Genomic DNA, 20139 nt, shown 5'->3' with positions numbered 1-20139 from the left:
ATACTACTCCTAAAAATATACAACCACATTATATATAAGAATATAGAAAAATTTTTCACACAGTAAATAACTTTTCACATCCTTGCACGAATTATAAAACGCACTGAAAAATATCACCATGTGGATGACATAAGGGCCATCTGAACTCTGGTTTCCGGAAATTTCACATGGAGGCACAGACTTCGCAGTTGAGCAATGAGATTTCTATTTCTTGATTTGAGCATTTCCAGTTCGTTCCGAGGATGTTTTATACTTTCTGCAAATATTTCATTTCTCTCCAGAAATAATATTCTGTTGTCATTTCGTAAGATTTCTTCTGCTAACCTTAGTCTTTCCGAAGGTGAGTTCATTTCAGGTAGAGTATGTTATAAATTCGATGTTCTTTCCAATAGGTGCAACGGCGTAATGACGTTTCAATTTTCCTTTCTGTTCCTTTTATAAGAGGCAGTACATACATAAACAAAAGCATAATGTATTCAACTCGACGAAGATTTTTTAAGATCCATGACCTATCCCTATTTTTTACGCAGTCCGAGATTGCGTAACCATGTTGAACGTTATTTATCTTACCGATCATCGACTGAAGCGAGGAGTGATTATTGGGCAGTAAGCTCAGTAAGTCCAAGTACTCTGCTATATATTTAACATTAGTAAACTGCGACGAATTTTTCATGATTTACACTAATAGTTTATTAATTGTCAATCGATGAATGAAATTACATGAATTAAAAATGATTCTCTTGTCAAAAGTATTTTTACTGCTGAATGAATTTTTCATCAGTTTTCAATTCACGTTAAATAATGCAAGAACTATAATTTATCGATGAGTTTACTGGAGCTTGCAAGGTGTCGTCGTGTTGTTGTTATCGAGTTCGGTCAAATACCTAGGCGCACTTTTCAAGGACAGGTCTACTCAATATGCATCACAATGGAGAAACGAAAACAATTTTTTTTGATGTATTTAAATTTAAAGTGGAAAACAAGGAGGTCACAATATTTTGTAATCATTTAAAAATAGTAGCATTCTTTCAAACGATCTAATGTAATGGAATGTTAATTTTACCTTTTTTCAAAAGTTCGTCAAATGATATTAGTGTATTTTATGTAATAATTGACTCTTTGCAAGACAAGCAAGTTCAATTTAAATGGTGCTTAAACTACCTACCTTACGGTTTATTCATAATAGGAACGAATCTTATCTGAAATGAACGGTAATAGTACTAGAGATGTGCAATCATCATAGCAACCGTAACTAAAGTAGATAATTTTCATCGCAGCAGTTGCTAAGAAAAATTATCTCCATAGAAACCATTGCTAAATCGAAGCCATTACCAACTGTTGCCGTATGAGCTTTAGGCAATGGCATCACATCAAATTTTAACCCTTTAGAGTTTGGGAATCTCGAAACATCTTAGTGTGTGTTGAGAGGGGAGACCACGAATCAAAAAGCCTCATGGATTCGTATGTGTGCAATGTGAAAGTACTAGTGTGACTGTGCTCCAATTCACGTAATTCTAACCGAATTAGGTACCGTAGTTAGGAATGTTAGTATGGCTTAGTTAAATACTGAAAGAAAAAAATCATTTTTTTCTGTACTACGCCCCTGCAATGAGTGCTACGGGCTCACTCTACGACCCGTCTGAACATGGAGTAGGGTTTCTAGATCAAGCTCAAAAGCGTTAAGATAAATAGATATATAGATAATAAATCGTGCAGATGTCTGTTATGAATATTGATTCAAGCACATTCCCAACTCAGTTCATTGTTTCGTTAATCTAAAAACGAAAAACATCATTACTCATTGAAGTCAAGGTTACTGCGTCATTCGTGGCTACCACAACAACATAGTAGTTGAGAATTATTCAAACTGACAGTATCCTGTTTTTAGAATAACGTAAGAGAAAAACACCACATTTGTTTTTTTGTTTCTAGAGTTCAAAGACCTCGGTAATATTATCCCGTGTTTTGAAGTTCTTTGAGCTCAGTCATACGTACCGTCAACTTACAGGTTATTGACCACTTGATTGATTACCTTGCCCCGCTATGAAGTTTACAACGTATAGGTTTGCACGGTGTCCCTTCTGCAACTTGGTTATGTATATTTCTCATTTGATGGTAAATAAGGACATTAATACTACACAACTAATTAGTGAGTCGATTTGAACTTTCCAACGACTAAAGCATTTTATCGATGCTACCTATTTATATTCCCGTCCCTGTTAAAAGTGGATTGTTTGGAAATCCCTGGCTTGTTTTTCAATTACATGGTGTTGCCAACTCAAATCAATAATATTATTTAGTTCTTCACTGGAGTAACGAGCTTTTTGCCCAGAATGCCATCTTATATGTACATGACCAGAGAGTCTTACTATAATTTACTATCCATACTAGAATCTAAGCTATAATTAGTATAGTATATTAACCTGCGTATGAAGTTTTTACCAAACACTTATGTTCACACTATTTGTTTTTCACACTGTCAGTTACTATTCTGAATCACTCTCTTCTTCTTCTTCACTGTCGCTAACTCCCAGAGTAATCACACCATAGGTTTCGAGTATTCTCATCATTTCTTTGTCACCGTTTTTCAATGCCACTTGGAAGGCCGTGTAACTTTCTATTTCCAAATTAATTCTCGAGTAATTTTCTATTTCCAAATTAATATTTAGCTGCTGACACATCCATGTGGCTACTTCACAATCTCCTTTTCTTACTGCCGTGTGAAGTACCTTGTCACCAGTATAACGATCTCTTCCGTTAAAATCTGCTCCATATTCTACTAACTTCTCTATTATCCGTATTACTTACTATCTTTTAGGTGCGTCCGTTGCAATGTGAAGGTAAGTATGGCCCTGATTGTTTCGCTTCTGCAGCCATAGCTTGATTTTTTTATCTATGAACCTCTCGATAGTATACAGCATCTTCAACCATCACCTTTTAGCAATGACGTGAAAAACGTTCTCTTCGGTATACGTCTCATGTTGCTCCCAATCTCAAGCAGAAGCTGACGATTTGAACTATCTGAACTATCCAACGCTGAGAAATATTTTTCGGCTCTATCCTGAGTGAACTGTATTCAAGAACTGATTCATTTTATCTGGATTGTTGATTCAAATCGACTTTGGTGGTGATGTTTTGAATGCCTACCATGTATTGATAGCACCAATTGTTTACGAATTCTGGTTTCGTATTTCCCTAATTATTACGTGGGGGTCATAGGCTATCGTGTGTTTATTTCGGTCCAGTCGTACGATAGCGTAGTACTATCAATTGCAGTTTAATATGTCATTCAGTTTTACTCAACTGTTTAGCCCTTTTTTCCGTTTTGAAGTGAAAGAAATGTTAATGCGCGTTAAAATATTTGGGCGTAATTCAAGAGTAAGTTCATAAAAAATATCCAGTCTCTACTTAATGTAGAACTCATTGAGACAAAATGTTGGGCCTCAAGCATTAATAGGTCCGCAAACCGTTGCTTAAGGACAGCACACATTGTCCTCTAATGTACTATATCACGAACAATGTCTAGCACGCACATGTAAGTTATTCTGAAATGTGTAGCATACCTCTATCTCGAAATTCTCAGCTCGTGTTTAGGACCTTGCGCTATTCTGAGGGTCCTCACTTTGCAGTGTCCTTATTTCTAAGGGGATTGAAGTAGGTAAAGTTAGAACCAGGGGTTTCAATTTGCAAATTATTGACAGCTGAACCGCGATTTATAACTTTATTTTAAAATAAGAAGGATTAAATACAAAATAGGAACTAGCTTTCTATTTACTATTGACAGATGAAATCACAAGATAAATCTTCCAACAAAACTAATACGTTATTCTATTCAATCTAAACACTTAGACCTACTTCATCCTAAGGTAACCCAAAGCTGGTTAGTAAAACCTGAAAGCACAGTCTGCGATTACCCAACAAAACCGGAATTACTATCATTTATTCATAGGAATAATAACATTTGCTTGTAGCTCTTTCGATTTGTCACCGGTAAAGTTGGTGTGATCATACAGTATTCCATCGCAGAAAGATCGAGCTTATCGTAAGCTGAAAAAGATTCATTTTATACAAATAGTTGTACACGGCGTGTTTGCATGTATTTAAGTGACACCTGTCAATACAATTATTATGTCGTATAAGTTCGCATTCTATTATCTTTGAAGGGCATTGTTGTACACGCTGCAGTATCTGTAAAGGAACAAAATTGATATTAAAACTCACATTTCAATGTAAGGGCAACCTAACTGGGAAGCATTTGATAGTATCATATCCACCGATCCACTGTCACTCGAAGCCAATCATCCAACTCACTTGTTCCTTCAAAATTAAACAAACTCATTATTCGTAATAGGCACTGACACCCGCTGAGAGTAGTATTTTCGGAACTAAACCTTTCATTGCTGCGTTGGAGCTTTTATATTGTTAGTTGGTAATACGCATTACCTATTATTAAACCACTGAATTATCTGTCAACTCATAAAAAACGTCCCTTTGGGCAAATTATTGCCAGCCCACCTATTTACTGCATGTTTAAATGCTATAAACTTTTTATGAACGGTGTGTTGTTTGCTCATAAGTATGAGTAATAAATACATTAGCTTCTAGTACTTCGAAGAATTAGCCTTGGGTAGTGAACAAAAAACCAAGTTTAGTACGTAATTTAGTGATTACTTTGATCAATTGATTATACCGTTCGAAAACCAGTGCACCCGAAAGTTGTTGTTGTCGCATTCTTAAAACTATTCGCATGATATTTATATTCTTTTTTTACAGCACTGTTTATAAAATCTTGAAATAATAAATTATAAGGGTCTTTGACATTGCGTTGTCATTGATAAAAACATAATAGGTGACTGCGTTCGAACTTACCTCATTAATTACGTAAGGGCCATCTCCACCTCATATTCTACGAACCCACCCATTCACTATCACTGAACGTGCACTGGTAGTCCCAAACTCCAACAGACAACGGCCGTGAGCCTTACGATCAACCCTTGAGACTAGCGTTTACTTAACTAACTTTCCCGCTACATTTTTTAGCTTTCTATACCGTTTGGTCTTAGATGTGGAACACGCATGCTCTATAGTTAAGCTAATTGGAACATCAAGTGTACCCCGAAGAATTTGTCTATAATTATCTCAAACCCATAACAATAAACCTTCTAATAGCTTCTTCACTACCGTTTAATATCACATAGGATTAGCTTCTGTAAAGGAATTACATTTCATAGCTGTCCAGAACTAACTAGAGAATACCAAGTTTTAGTACACTATTAAAATGTTTTATTATAGTCAAACGTTTCATTGTTCTATAAATCCAAATGGTAAGTAGAACTATAATAGCGTACGAACGTTAATGACCTACGATTTTTTACCGAACCCTCTCTTCGCATGTCCGAAAACAGTCAACTGATATTACCCTATAAAAATTTAATTTACTAACTAATGGTTCAAGTAAAGGCGATTATATAACTAATATCATCGCAGTAACATTGCCCATAACGGAGCAGTGATAATCCGCAGTTCTGTATTTTACCACTATTAATAATAGACAAAATCATGAAATTATTGTTTATTTTTAAAAAAATCGTTTCCACACTAAGGTTTTTCGGAGGTCACATAGGGTATGAAAATACACGGGTTCAATTGCGCAAAGAATTTGATATAGACGAAATCCAAACATACAGAGCTTGATAACAATAAACATAGTTCACCGGCTGACTAATAGCATTATGATTTTGCTTTCTTGTTTTGAGAAAACTGTTAGGTACAGATACCTTATTGGTAGCTCCAAGTTCAGATATACAGATGTCTAACAAACAGTACACACAGGAATTGTTGAAACCATTACTACAATGTACCATTATAGGTGTAGGGGCATGTAATTCTGTGTAGAGAACTTATCTACTTCATCACGTGCACTATTCACTGTCACAATAAAACGCATGAACTCTTTTGGATGGTGCGAAATGTTGTCCAACAGCCAACCGGTGTAATTATAATGCACTATTTTTCGCACTGCACCATTTTCATGTTTCAGCAACAGGGTTGTTGTAGTATACAAAGCTTCCACATCAACATGTAGGGTTTCTATTCTAAAGTCACGGCATTCAAACACTGAGTCTTCTCCCACACGCCAGTATTGGTGTCTCATCAGATTTTTAATCGGAGATAACATAACGATGATATGAATATTTTTCTTGAATGCTATGTTCCAGAACTGGTGCATGCTATCTTGTTTTGGACAGCGGGTGCATAGAAATTTGTTTTTGACATTATAGCCATCAACGCTAAAACGTCGCTGCCTGCTTCGTGAGTGTTCTTCGTAAGACAAAGCAGAGACCGTAGGGGTCCTTGTGAGTCATTGTGTTCAGTTTCCATCTTCAAATAATAGTCAATTTCCGATTCTTCGATTATTTGAGTATGCTGTTGCAATATTTTGGCGATAAAGTTAGGTCTTCTCATAAAGCTTAGAAAGTTCGAAGTTTCAACCCTCTCCTGGTTTCGGTTATTTCGCCGTTGAGATTTCGTGTCCATTTTTGAAATTCAAATCGCACTCAAATCACGGGAAAATTTTAAAATCAAACTTATTTTGATTACTTTGAATGTACTGAGGCTCAAACTTGCTTTTCTATCTAGGCGAGTATTCGAAGACTAAAGCAACTTAAGCTTCTTCGAGACTTTGTAAATATCGGGCTCACCCTATTCTTACGTTTGTTGACTTATAGGGTAGAGACCTCCAGATCGGTCACGCCTCGTTCAGGGATTTACCTGTCTGGAGGTTACGCTTGAATATGTTTGCTAGAAGCTGTTTGGTCCAAGCGTTCTGTCGGTTGCCTATTGCCGTGTGACGGAATACCAAATATTCAGGCTACTTTATATACGCCTTGAGGCATGAACCCTACGCTTTTCTAAAGGCATGATAATAGGATGATCTCATTATTTATACCATTTCGATTCGTACCGTATTAACATAGTTAATCTTAAGTTATTCTAATTCCCCAATCGATGTGCAAATGACTCATCCTACGGAGACATCTTTGTCAGTCTCATTATAATACTATTCAAATACATCGATATTCACATTGAAGATTCGGCAACTTTAAAACTTGGATTATAAAAAAATTTGTGTCTGTTTAATTATCTGCCGCAGTCGCACTTACGTCATCCACCCCGTTCTATCAAGTAGCCAGTGATTGAAAAATACGCACAAGGTACTTGTCTAGACTGTGTGCTCTTAATATGTCATATCCGGTTATACATTGTTAGGCACCCAAATGTCATAGGTAGTCAAGATACTGAAGCGAATATTAGATGCCCTTAAATTAATGGAACTGCTTTTCATAAACAAACTAGGCGCCTATTTACTAAACAACACTCGGTATTTTTCAGACTCGGACTTTTTTAAAATCATCTATACCAGAAATAAAACAGAAACGTTAGTCACTTACATTTTAATTAAGTTAAAAGGATTTACAACTTTCTGTAAAAAGTGGCTGTTGTCACGGTAGGTTTTTCAGGAATTTAGATATCCCATGACTTTTTATAAACATTTTATGCGTGCAATAGAAAGTTATAGAATGAAACTTAGATACTGAAGAAATACTTTAAAACACTCGATCACTTATAGACAGTAAATGTTTCCTTCATTGAAAAAGTAGCAGAAATCTAACAGTGGTAGAAATTTAGAGTCATTGCTGCAGTTCTTGAGTATATATTATTTTACCGAAGCGGCAACCATCTGATGAGTAGTCTTCTTAATTTATCAGGAGATAATAATTCGCGAAGCCTCGACAGGTCCGTACCTTTAATCGCACCATCTAAGTACTTCTGAAATTCATCGACCCATATCATAAAATTTTCCGCCCTGCACTGAAAAACAAAAAAAAATACGCATTAATTAATCACAATGAATGTTTAACTCTGCTTATATTTCATACTATTCTCTTGAAAGGAAGCCCGGGTCAAAAAATTAGATCTGTTTTAAAATAAATGATAAATTCAAATATTTTTAATTCAAGTTTATAAATCGTATTTATTTTATATAAGAATTTAATCTGTTTTTGCCCGTACTATTCCTTATCCAGGCTAATATCAGACTTATTTTCGTATGATATTTAGTCTGTTTTAAATCGCGTTTAGACTAAAAACAGACTTTTTTATTATAATTATTGGTCTGTGTTCAATTGTTTGTAAGGAAAAAAACAGACTTTATTTTCTATAATATTTAGTCTGTGTTCAATTGTTTTTAAAGACAAACACAGGACTTTTTATAAATATAAATAATAATAATAATCTAGATTTATTAATTTATTTTAATTTTCTTGGTATTTAAAACATGCTAATGCGCTTCCATAATAAGATGTCACACAGAGAAAATGATGGCTCAAAACCTACCAATTTTTACAATGCTGTCGACTAAACTTGAAACAGGGAGTAAAGCATCCAAAAAATTATCGTGATCTTACAAAAAATGATTATACTGTATCACATTACTTATTACGCGCGAGAAACTTATCGATGAGCTTCAATATCAATTACTTCCATACATTATGATAATTTTGATGCAGCATAATAATTTTTCATAAGAGCATAGTAATTTTTTGGATACTTTACTTTCTGTTTCAAGTTTGGTCGACAGCATAATAAAAATTGGTAGATTTCGAGCCAACATTTTTCTCCGTAGCACAAGAATTTTGATGTTTTTTTATGCCAAAATATTTTCAATTTTATCCAGTAAATAAGAGAAAATTCTTGACATTTTAAGAGTTGTTTTATCACTTTTATTCAATGATATAAATAGTCAATGAAGACAACTAAAAAATTAAGCTGTCAAATTTTCATTAACTGCCGACATTTTTAAACAAAAGATAGTAAATAAATAGTAAATAAAACATAATCAATTCTGCAACTTAATATTTTTTCATAAATATTGCCCAGAAATAAAAATTTTATTAGTCCATGATTTAATCTAGTTTTGTCCTTGTAAATTTTCAGAAGTGAAATTTTTTAAAGTTCACGAATTAATCTAATTTAGTCTGCTCGTAACGCGTTTGTTTTTTAAAGTAGCAGGTCGAAAACAGCTTAAAATTTTCATAAAAGATCAAAATCAGATCAAATAGTCCAATCAGACTAAAATCAGGTCAAATTTTTCAATCCAGGTCGATCAAAAACAGATTAAAATTTTTATCGAAGTTCAATAACAGACCAAGTAGTCCAAATACAGTCCAGTTAGACTAAAATCAGATCAAATTTTTTGACCCGGGAGGTTTTATTTTGGTCGAATGTCGTGCTTTTTTACGTGGAAAATTTACGATATGTTCTCACCAGTAATTGTAAGAGTTTACTTACCTCTCTGTCATCGGATGAGCAGAAACGTAGAGCTATAGTTATATGTCGATCATATATTTTGGTCTCTGAATCAGTTGGGCAAGCCTCCACCATAATAAATACAAATATTAATATCCACAATGTCTTCATTTTTAAAATGTTTTACTTGATTTAATTTTACCTTAGGAAATTATTTTTCTAAAAAACACGTATTCCGTAATGAAAAATAACTCGCACTGTGAAAGCTACTAATCAGAGACAGAACTGGTTGGAGTAAATGAGTGATATCAACTGCCGTATCTAAATTCCAGAGGTCCCCACATTACCTGACTTGCGTGATAATGAGCATTATAATTTACCTAATGACTAGAATTTATAGCCAAAGAATAGGGGCGCATTATGGAAACGAGCCAACATTTTTCAACCATGTATTATTCGTTCAAAACTTTTCTTCGCTCGGTACCTCAATTTTGGATCCCTCGGAGTGAATTTCATTCACTATACAAGATTCATATTCATACGACAATTTATCTATAAAATCCATTGTATTTTATGTGATTTTTTTAATCGGGTAAATTAACATAGGCTTAACATTTCGAAAAAAAAAGGTAATGAATAATCATTTTGCATTCATTGACAACAAGATGGTGAGAATAAAATTTGAGTTAACTCTTTGACCATAGCGTGAGGTATCATGATTATTCACTCATGGATCTACATTTAATTACATGCCGACCATTATAAGGCTATAAACTTTTACGACAGGGGCGTGAATGCTAATGTGACCTAGACTTTTATGACAGGTCTTCTCCGAACTGTTTGTTCATTGTTAGTTTAATTATAAACTCGTTAAAAATTCTGTATACGTCAGCACGAGCACGGTTAAACCATCTAACCTTTGAAACTTTAGTATCAACTCATGACCAGTGAGAATGAGGCCTAAGAAATAATTTTTGCGAATTGTCTAATTATACCCCTCGCAGATTTGAATCACGGTGGAAACACGGTGGGTTTGTTCCATTTTACCACAGTGATTACGCGGTGTATCCACCGTGATTCCACGGTGACTTGACCACTGTGTATACACGGTGCTTCTACTGTGACTACGTGGTGGATACACCGTGGAACCACGGTGGTGAAATAGCACAATGCTACCGTGGAATCACGGTGGGTATACAGCGTCATCACAGTGGATACACTGTGTATACCCGGTGGTGAAATCGAACAAACCCACCGTGTAACCACGGTGGATCCACGGTGTTTACACTTCTACGGTGTTTCCACCGTGATTCAAATTTGCGAGAGACGTCATTTTCTAATGGAACCTTTATTCTCGGTTGATGATGCAACACTTGGCTTCCGTAAAGAAGTCGACTTAGGAGAACGGGTAACAACCAGAATATTGCAATAGAATCAGTAGATATTAGCTGCTGTACTATCGTGTAATATAGACTTAAGATCAAAACCTAACCATGAGTTATGGGCATCGGCCATGTTGTAACTTACATAACTACCATCTTATACTACACCTCATGGGCTATACCAGTGATAGTATCGGACCGGGATCGTTCCGTCTATAGTGGATTCATACAGTAAGAGCTCCAATAGTGGATACCACTGATCCTGGCCATAGACATGCCATCGCCTTTCTGGAAATATTTCGCAATAATTACAAGTAAGGCAGAGGAAAAAATTTACATTAACTGAATATGTATCAGTTTTTACTAATCATGGTATAGATGATGTTAATATATTCAAAATGGATAATGTAAGTAGGTTTTCCGGTATCGGTATTCAGGACCTTATTAGCAACAATGCCTCATTGTTTCAACGAGTTAGGAAAATCGGCCAAAAATGCCTTTCAACGTACGTACAATCGGCATCGTGGTTTTCCTGTTTTTTTCAGATGCACTGTACCTATTTTTATCATACTTCCTGGCATCCACACTTGGATATTAGGCTATTAGGCTACACATGCCAAATGCCGTAGGTACCGAAAGTCTACGTGATTCGCGTCATTATAAAATATTATGATTAAAATGCTGACGTGAGTGGAAGTGATTGTCATTACATTTTTAATGGTCATAATATTGATATGGCGTGTTCTAATTCTACTGGGAAACCATTACAAATACTCACTTTCCCTAAACATTTATTCAGTCCCAATCTGCGACCCAAATCAAAGAAGAGCTAACAATACTCTATTTAAATTGGGTTTACATTATTCTATAAACCCATCCCATGAAAACTGTGTTACTCCTACTTAAAAGCGTAACTTCCATGAAATTTTGAAGCGAAAACATCAACAAGTAAGGCAAGGGATAGTGGCATTTCCATGCAGCATCTCTCTGGAAAATAAGAATGAGAAGAAGAACAAATATCCTTATCCGCCCTGCTTGGATTACAACTGGGTGGTCCTTCCATTTTGGAAGGGTCTCGACGACTACATCAATGCTAGCTACGTCGATGAACACATCATCAAGAGAAGATTTATCTGTTCCCAGGGTCCATTGCAAAAAAACGGCCCACGACTTCTGGCGAGCTGTGTATCAAGGCCGCGTTCGTGTTATCGTCATGCTCACCAAGACCTATGAAAATAACCAACAAAAGTGCTACCTACATTGGATTCCTTACAAAAGATTCACCGTGACCTACGGTAAGCTTAAAATAAAGACCAACAAAATAAAAAGCTTCGGCAACTATAAGGTGACAACTTTGCGTCTCACTAATACTAATACTAGAACCGTATTCGACATCAAGCATTGCGCTTTCAAGGACTGGCCTCAGGATGGCGTTCCGTCAGATGTGAAGAACTTCCTGGAGTTCGTCATGGTAGTAAGGCGTGCTGACTCAGAGGCTGAAGTTCAGGTCTTAAGTAAAAATCATGTGAAAAAGTCTTCTATCTTGGTGCATTTCAGCGCAGGTCTCGACCAGGCACCAGCGTTTTGTGCGATAGATATATGCATTTCTAAGTACATTGGAACTGCAATCATACGGTTGTCAGCAATGTTGCGTGATCTTCGTAGGCAGAGAAACAATTGTCCCTCATTAGCTACGCAATACATGTTCTATTATTTTACAGTGCTCCAGTTCGTAATGTCAACGGCTTGTTAGATAAAATACAGTTATTTGATGTTCACAGTGTAATTTTAGTAGATTGTAAGTAAACATTAGTTTATTAGGGTAAGTTTGGTCGTATATCTGGTGTGTTTAATCTTATAACTTACTTTCATTTAGAGTAGATCGTCCATATGTTGCTTATTATTGTCTATGATAAATTTGTTCACGATTTTAATTACACATTACAAAAGCTATAGAATCTCATCTCAATCCATCTTCGGGATTCCCTTGTCTAGCGTATAAAGTTATCTGTATTGATAAATTCTATATATCAATCCTTAATTTCGAAAGGAAAATATCTCCAACAATTAAAACTTTTCAAGGATATTTTGAATGTTAGTAATTTGTTTTATTTATTTATTTATTTTATTTTAATGGTGACCCATGACTTTAAACAAGATTGTTGAGCAAAAGTCTACGGATGTTTTTCGACAGATTTATACATATATATTTATACATTTTTATATATATATGTATATATATCATTTTAATTTCAAGCTCTGAAAAAAGTGGTTCCGGTCGATTTCAAGAGCTCGACATTGAAATGAAAATAACTCGAAAACAATTCGGAATTTAATAAAACTTCACCGATGATAACTTGTAGAGAATACATTGTCAACCCAAAAACCTCACAAAATTTTGTGATAAGTCGGATAGTTTTACCGGAAAAGTAAAAAGGTCTCCAACTTTACTTCGAGCGCTAATAACTTTTAAATAGATGGATTTATCGAAAAATGATAAGAAACCTTTTCTGTAGAGCGTTTAATTTCTTACAAAAGTATTTATTAGTCTATCTGATCTATTGATTTGTTAACGAGGTTGAAAATACTTAAAGCTAAAAAAATAATTTTTCCCATGTTATTTAAATGGGAAAATCGAATTTGTCAATAAGCTAGGTCTGTATAATCGACATAGAATTTTTTTTCTTGCGAGAAAATTTTTTTTTTGTGTTGAACTATGGTTTTTTCCACATGCACTTGAAAAAAAAAAATCTGGCTCCGAAATGAAGCACCCTAACACATATATAAATATATATATCCCCCCTTTAAGAACTACTAATATAAGAATGGAATAAAGTAAATTATTTTAATTTACTTTTAATAAGAAAAATATATAGTGATCCTGGCCATGATTAAAATAGTTCATCCTCACAAAATCTAATTCTAGTAGTTATTATTATCAATCTTATTATTGAAGTGTATAGTATTCAAATTGATGTTGTTATTAGCCGGGGAAAAATGATCAAAGCTGATCCGATATGAAAAATAACCAGGCCTGAACTTATTTAACGCTTCTGATATGATCATGCATGAGCAAACATGATCATGTCTAATTTCAGGCCTGATCATCCATAAACATTTTTTCCGGATCTAATGACCGTCATGACATAGACATGAAGCTCATTTTTTTTCCTTGCCAAAATCTTATTAATAAAATAATTAAATTTCTTATATTATTATATTAGTAACGAAGAAGAGGGGAATATATATATATATATATATATATATATATATATATATATATATATATATATATATAAACCCTGTTTACGAAGACTAATATAAAGAAAAATTTTTGAAAAATAATTATCTTGTAGTAAATACACCAATGAGAAGGAATTAATTATTTTAAATAAATTGAACGTTTTGTCATTCATTTATGACTTCATCAGAAGCTACGAGTTAAGAGACAAAATAATTGACAATTATAACGAATGACGATTGGTCAGAAATTGGCTTATGTTGACTCGCTAAACAAGCATTGAAAATCGTACTTTTCATTCAGATGACATGAAAAATAAAAGATTTAATTAAGTCATAATTGACATTGAATATAGATGAATTTGTTCGATATTTTTGTTCAAACTTCAAAAAGCTATTGAAATTTTGATGCCAGCTGAATTATTAGGCTAAGAATTATTCGAAAAGCTACACGCAATTTTTTATATTCCGGGTGGGAAATTTCTTGTCAATCAATTAACTGATTTAAACTTTTCTTACGGCAACTGGAAAGGCTGACATGATTTATAATTTTGATATTGGCTTATTTTTTATACCACCAATGATTTAGATCTTCGGTGCTCATTAGGTTAGAAATAGATCCTTTAGTAATTTCTAAGTTATTAGATCATGAAAAATTGTAAAAATTTTTTTCTTTTTAAATTAACTCAAAATCTATTGGACTGATTGATTTCACATTTCTGTAAAGAGTTAGTTCAATAGGCCTTCCTAATAAACGTGAATTGATTTTGATCACATCATCTGTTTGTAAGAAATTGGTAGGGGGGAAAGGTTTCAAGGTTAGGGAATATAAGAGTTTAGAGCTTGAGACTTTTATGAGTTTTAGCAAGTTAATGTGAAAGCTTTGGGTTTATTACTGAATGTTGATCTGTAAAATCCGCAATAATAGGTACCTATCCAAGAAACTCATCGTTCAACGGTTACATAACAAATATGAATTTTTGTAGTTATGTCAAGAACAATTATTTTTTATATTAATTGACCAAATTTATGTCGAAAATAACTTATCATGTTTTCATGCAACAAATTGTTTTAAGTTTGAAGAATATTCTTTTTTATATATTAATATATTGATTAATGTAATGAGATCGAAGTCTGACTCCTTTCACAGGAGACCGTTTTCTCACCTTTTTGGGTATATGCGCGCTTTGTAAGTATCTATTTTCCACCATAATATAATTTTAGCTAAATATTGAGACCAGGAGATCTCGAAAATGTATTCACAACAATGTTTTCAGGAAGTTTTGGGGCTGGCCCGCAAATTCAACCGATCGACAGATTTTTTTTCATAGTTTCAACTGAAGAAACAAAAAAAAAATGTTTTTTTTTGGACCACTCCCGCAAAAAAACTTATAATCTGAAATTATATCAGATAATATAATGTTTATTATATTATAGTATAATTTAGAATATAAATAATTATATATTTAAAAATAACTACTTTTTTGCCGTTTTCAATATAAAATTTTATATTTTGAAAGTCTATCAATATAATATATAATTTTATATTTTGGCATATATTATCATTATAAAAACTCCATGTAATATTAGATTATATAAAAAAATATATGTCATTATATAGTATCGATTTATAGGTTTATATATATTATGATTTTATAATTCAAATTATATTAACAGTATAATATAATATATAATGCTCGTATATAAGCTTGTATATATTAAAAGTTATACATGACACTTTTGTGCTTCGAAAAATTTTCAGTTCCATGAATGCTCTTTCGGTATCCTCTAAAACTTATTTTATTTTGAGTAATTATTTTTTTATATTAAAAATTAATCATATAAATGAAAATTTATAGTCATAACGACTCTCTCTACAAACTTCCTTTCAAGTTCGATCTACATACTTAATTTACTCGAATAAAATATATTCTCATTGATGCTCACAATCATCGTCAAACTGAAGTCTTTATTTTTCATATTTTATTTTATATTTTTAGATATATAATGTATTATATAATACAATATACAATTCAATATCTTGAGATTGTCCAACGTCAATTATATAAAAAAATATATTTAACAATATAATATTTAATATAGAAAAAAATATATTCTATTATATATCATTCCAATATATGTAAATTTATAATGAATTTTATAAGTTAAAAATTATATTTTATAATTATATCGCATATTATGAAAATATGTATATATTTTTTTATAATTTAAATTATAAATCAAAGTATAACTTTGAATTTATATAAATATTAAATTTTATTAAACATACATTTTTGCCGTTTTATAAGATTATATATTTACGGTATATTTTGTTATATATAATCAAAATATATGTTATTTTCATGCGGGCTCTAACATATATTGTGAGCAATCCACATTGTGGGCGTGGGTTCGAATCCCAGTTCTGCCATCAAATTGTAGTAACTGATAACTTATAAATTAATATCACTTATACTACAATGATAAGACACTTAAACTAGAACTAACAACACCATAATTAACAGTACACGGAGAGAAAAGAATAGTTCTGATTCCTATGCTAGAATGGTAACCATTACTATGTTACATTGTAACGAAGACTTTTGTGAAAATCCTGTGTGAATTTGCTGTAAAAAATCTTTAGCATTGTGGCAAAAATATGAGTGATAGCTCATTCGATGCGGAATCAAATTTTGAGCAAGATGTGTTTTTTATTTTTTTTATTTATCAAAATTTCAATTTTTTATTAACAAAAAATATAAACAAAATAAAGAATCTTAGATTGTTGTTGATAACTCAATAACTATAAGCGATATCGAAAATCTAAAAAAAGATCTTTAAAGAGGAGGAAATTTCTGAAAAAAAGTCTCGACTCCCCGAACTCTAGCTCCATAAACAATAATTTTTATTTAATGTTGAAAATTGCATTCCGCGAGGCTGCTGTCTTACTCTAACCTCAAGACGCCAATGTGACAGCAGCCTCGCGGAATGCAATTTTCAACATTAAATAAAAATTATTGTTTATGGAGCTAGAGTTCGGGGAGTCGAGACTTTTTTTCAGAAATTTCCTCCTCTTTAAAGATCTTTTTTTAGATTTTCGATATCGCTTATAGTTATTGAGTTATCAACAACAATCTAAGATTCTTTATTTTGTTTATATTTTTTGTTAATAAAAAATTGAAATTTTGATAAATAAAAAAAATAAAAAACACATCTTGCTCAAAATTTGATTCCGCATCGAATGAGCTATCACTCATATTTTTGCCACAATGCTAAAGATTTTTTACAGCATATTCACACAGGATTTTCACAAAAGTCTTCGTTACAATGTAACATAGTAATGGTTACCATTCTAGCATAGGAATCAGAACTATTCTTTTCTCTCCGTGTAGTAAAAGAAAAGGCAAGAGATATATATAGTTTATTGAGATACAGATGTATGCTATTATTCTGTAAATATATGACTGTCTGACCTTAGTCGCGCTTCTGTAAAACAAGAGAAGAAGGCATTTGTTTTCTAGTTATTCAGATATTTAAAAAGATCAGTTTCACATTCGTTACAACATATATCACTGTTTAACTAATGAAAAGAATCATATTATAACAAAAACTTACAGAACATTCTTTAGTCCAGTCTTTTCTGGTAGTGATTCATCGATGAATACTACAAATAGTTTGGGCATTATTTGAACTATTCGTTTATCAATGTTATTATCGTCAGGCAGCTTATTACATAGATTTTATGTTCATAGTTTTTATAACGATCAAAATGATTCACAATGAATCACAAATTCATAAAAGTTCATTGTTTTTTCATATTCACTATTATTTCAATAGAACATTTATTATTAATTAAAACTGAATATAAGGGCAAAATGTTTGATGGTATCGTATAGTAGTGACATTAACTTAATAAAAGAAACAACACAATCAACGAAAATTTATTTGTAAATTTATTTTCTGCTCGGAAAGAAAATTATGGGAAGTTTTGCTATGCATTATGGGAATGGTTCCCATAATGGTATGGGAATAGTACCTATACTACTATAGGGATGGTTCCCATATATTATGGGAACCATTCCCATAATAGTATGAGAATAGTTCCCATACCATTATGGGAATAGTTCCCATAATGATATGGGAATGGTTCCCATACCATTATGGGAATGGTTCCCATAATATTATAGGAACCATTTCCTGGTGGTATGGGAATCATTCCCATACTATTATGGGAATGGTTCCCGTATTAGTATAGGAATGGTTCCTATAATATTATGGGAACTATTCCCATAATGTTTTGGGAACCATCCCTATAATATCATAAAAATTTTTTTTTTGCACAATAGTGTAGAAATTTCCCAAAATTTGAATTTTCTTGAATGTTTTGTGCTGACAAAAAATTCTTGTTAAAAATTTTAATGTTTTTTTGCCAAATACGATTTTCTTTTTCAATGTTTGAATTTTTGTTTTCATGTTTAATAATATTTCTGTGTATTGTACAAGTGATTACCACACTTCTTTAAAATAATTTTTTCATGATAATATGGGAACCATTCCCATAATATTATAGGAACCATTCCCATAATATTATGGGAATGGTTCCTATAATTATAGGAACCGCTCCCATAATTTATGGTCGTAATTCCTATGATGGTATAGGAAAAAATTTCACAAAATTATGGGAACCGCTGCCATAATTTTCTTTCCGTGTGGTTCTAGTTTTTCAAAAATTAATTATTCTAAAAACGAAAGTTTTCGAGAGTTCGATAATAATGAAATTTCGATCGAAAGTATAATTTACTTAGCTTGACGATGAGTTTTAAAGTACTTAATTACTTTGAAGCGCCTAATTCATTTGAAGTAGATTCCAGAATATTTATCTCAAATTAAAAAATCATTATTAATATCTAGGCTTGCCATATATCCAGATTTAATCTTGAAGTTCATGTCGAATCAGAGTGTTTTGTATATTTGGGTTTTTGATTTGTCTAAAAATGTATTGCCTTTCAAAAAGATCCATATGGGATTGTATGGGAACCCATAGAAATCCATATAGGAAAGTATGGATTTATGCAAAAATTCATAGGAATTAATATAGGAGTGTATGGGTTTATATAAAAATCCATGTAGGAAACCATGGGTACCTGGATTCTCATTTGGAAATCCATGCACGAAATTATGTGTATATCGATTCCCATATGGGAACTTTACATCGCAAACTAGGAACCTCAATTCTCATATAAGAAACCCACATAGGAATGTCCCGTATGAAAAAACCATATACTGTCGATAATATATAAAAAAATATATGGTAAATAACTGACCATACATGGCGGCAAAATTATTACTATTGATTAATATATGATTTATCATATATAATAATTTATACGTTTAATATTATAATAATCCATATCAGTTATAATATATGTAATTATATACATGTGATATTGTATCAAAAATTATATGTCCGCTTTATATATTAATTTATAACGTAAAATATATGTTTCAGCTTATAAATTAATTTATAATTTCAATATTATTATAATCCATATAATTTATAATATATGTAATTGTATACATATGATATTACATCTAAAATTATATTCTCGTTTTATATATAAACTTATAATTTCAGTATTATAATAATTTCGATATTATTATATATAAATAATTAAAAAAATACACTCGTACCAAAAATTAAAGGAACAAAAAAATTTTAGAAATTTTTTAGTGATTTTTGCAAGACCGTAACTTCATGAAAATTAATCGTATCGAGATTTAAAAAAAAGCATTTTATAGCTTGAAATCTCTAGTTTTATATTTGTGCAAATATATATAAACATTTATCTATATAAATATATATTTACATACATTGATACAAATATATGTGAACATATACTTATATAATTATATATTTACATGTATAAATATTATATGTCAGTCATATAATTAAATCATATATCTTATCATATAACTTAAAGTATAGTATAAAATATCATAAGCAATATTTATAAGTTAGCATGTAAAAAAAATATATTACCAATATATATGTTGCAAATTATAAAATCATATAATATTTCGGCAAAATTTTGTATATGGCTGCATATATGACTTCTTATAATTCCATATAATTTATCATATATTTTGAATTATACTGAAGCTCATATATTGCTTTATCATACGGGGTAGGTATCTGGAAACCCATACA

At 32.1% G+C, this 20139-nt stretch overlaps 3 pseudogenes; 1 reads left to right on the top strand and 2 right to left on the bottom strand.

The window, feature by feature from the left end:
• Positions 1-2486: 2486 nt before the first annotated feature.
• On the bottom strand, positions 2487-4731 carry LOC130673945 (uncharacterized; annotated as a pseudogene).
• Positions 2791-6636, bottom strand: LOC130673562 (tyrosine-protein phosphatase non-receptor type 9-like; annotated as a pseudogene).
• Positions 6637-11558: 4922 nt separating this feature from the next.
• On the top strand, positions 11559-12444 carry LOC130673944 (tyrosine-protein phosphatase non-receptor type 9-like; annotated as a pseudogene).
• The last annotated feature ends 7695 nt before the right edge of the window (positions 12445-20139 follow it).

This window comes from Microplitis mediator, chromosome 8, assembly GCF_029852145.1.
Source record: "Microplitis mediator isolate UGA2020A chromosome 8, iyMicMedi2.1, whole genome shotgun sequence".
In the NCBI taxonomy this organism is placed as follows: Eukaryota; Metazoa; Arthropoda; class Insecta; order Hymenoptera; family Braconidae; genus Microplitis; species Microplitis mediator.
This window is presented reverse-complemented; position numbering and strand designations above follow the sequence as displayed.